The following is a 2,161-nucleotide window of genomic DNA, read 5'->3' as shown; positions in this document are numbered from 1 at the left end:
CGGTGTCTCTTAGATCGGGTTGCATTTGAGTATCCTTCATATCACATAGCCTTATGTTTAGTTATATCGTGTGATTGGCCAATATTCTATGACACACCATATGGTTCTCAGATTGATTGACATTTCCAGTCGGGTTGCTTTCTAGGGATTTTCAGACACATCTTTAACTAGGCCACTTTTCCATTCTGGCAAAGCTATGTAATGGTTATGGTAGTTAAATAAATAAAATAATTTGCCCCACAGCTAAACATAGAAAACCACTCTGTAGCTAGACAGGTTAAGAGGCAGGTAGACCGTTTCTATATAAACAGCTCAGCAGATCACAGGACCTAAAAATAATAGGCCTGAAGCAGCTCTAGCCTTTACCTCAGTCACTGGTTACATCCCAAATGGCACCCTATTCCCTATATAGTGCACTACTTTTGACCGGTGTCCATAGGGTGCCATGTAGGGAATAGGATGCCATTTGGGACATAATCTACAGTCATATCAGTTCCTCTTAAAAATAGACCCTGTGAATTTCTGCTTTTTTCTGCTCTGCCCCCAGGGAGACTGGGTTATTTCTGAAGCTTAAACATGATTATTTTTACTTGGAAACTGTCGTGACAAGGTCTCCTGATTTAAAATGACTCTCAGTCGCGTCTCCAACATCTCTCTTTCTCTTTCTTTCTAACCCCTCTCTTTATCTCTCTCTCTCTCACACACCCAGTCTTCTCTCTCTCCCAAACACCGCCTGGCTCTTCTTTTCCTTTCTCTCTTCACCCTCTCTCCTTCCCTTTTCCTCTCCCTCTCCCATGATGTGCAGTCGTTCAGCTCAGGGTAGAGGGTAGGGAAGGATAATTACACCTGAGATCTGGCATTGATCCGTCATCATAATTCTTACCTGCTTCCACAGCATTACTCCACAGCAGTCATCGCCACAGCTGGCTCGAATGGTGGGGGGTGGGGAGATCAGCTCCACAATCCTGCTATCATATGCACATTATAAACCACGCTCACATCTGACATATTTCAGCAGTTTTTCAATATCTATTAAATTCACTGTATCAACTTAGTCCACGCATATGTTCTGAAAGGATTTTTTCTTCACCCATCACTCTTCAGTGCCATCTCCCACATTAAAAAATACCATAGTATACTATGGTATAAATACTATAGTATTCTCTGTAGTGTTTTTTCTGACTTTACTGTAGTATTCACTGTAGTATACTGTAGTATTTACTGTAATGTTTTTGTGGACATTACTGCGGTATTTAATATAGTGTTTTTGTTTTACTATCTTTGACATAGAAGTGGAGGCTTTCTCCTTCAGAAAACCTACTAGAGAAATATTAAAAGAGCACATTTTCCATAACCTGTAGGTAGGTAGGACTGGGGTCTGAACAGATAGTTCAGACCTTCTGCTCTTTTCTATAACCTGTAGGTAGGTAGGACTGGGGTCTGAACAGATAGTTCAGACCTTCTGCTCTTTTCTATAACCTGTAGGTAGGTAGGACTGGGGTCTGAACAGATAGTTCAGACCTTCTGCTCTTTTCTATAACCTGTAGGTAGTTAGGACTGGGGTCTGAACAGATAGTTCAGACCTTCTGCTCTTTTCTATAACCTGTAGGTAACACAATTTTTGATCTATACTTAGCACGTAGGTTTCTCACTTATGGGTGGCACAAATTGGGATATGGGGTAGGGGAATGGTCAGGTTATATGCAAATGTAATATTGTAGTATATACCAGTTAAAAAAGTGTAGTATTTTTGCAGACTGTATTGTTTTGTGGACATTACTGTAATATTTACTACAGTGTTTTTTTTGCAGATAATACCATAGTATTTAGTACTATAGTATACCAAAACGTTCCATCGTAAGTACTACACATTATCGAGGGATACGAAAGTGTGTAGTATAGTATTATACAGTATACTACAGTTTACTATAGAATTCTATAGTAAGTATTCTAGTATTCTATAGTAAACTGTCATTTTTCATGTGGGCTTCTTTAGTCAATTCCCAGTTACACAGATGAACATGCAGGGGGATGGGAAGGTAAGCTCCACAATCCTGATACCATATTCACATTAGCAGAACAGACCATGCTCACATGTTAAGCATTTCAGGAGTTTATTCTATCTCCACTACATCTAATGGTTTCATTTTGATCCATGCAC

General features: G+C 39.6%; 1 non-coding gene across 1 annotated transcript; it reads right to left on the bottom strand.

Annotated features, from left to right (window-relative positions):
- Positions 1-1,294: 1,294 nt before the first annotated feature.
- On the bottom strand, positions 1,295-1,347 carry LOC118964751. The gene has a single exon (XR_005051944.1). It is a non-coding gene; the product is annotated as a U7 small nuclear RNA (small nuclear RNA).
- Between the last annotated feature and the right edge of the window lie 814 nt (positions 1,348-2,161).

This window comes from Oncorhynchus mykiss, chromosome 5 (genome assembly GCF_013265735.2).
Source record: "Oncorhynchus mykiss isolate Arlee chromosome 5, USDA_OmykA_1.1, whole genome shotgun sequence".
Classification (NCBI taxonomy): Eukaryota; Metazoa; Chordata; class Actinopteri; order Salmoniformes; family Salmonidae; genus Oncorhynchus; species Oncorhynchus mykiss.
The sequence above is the reverse complement of the archived record's forward strand: the minus strand, read 5'-3'. Positions and strand labels throughout refer to the sequence as shown.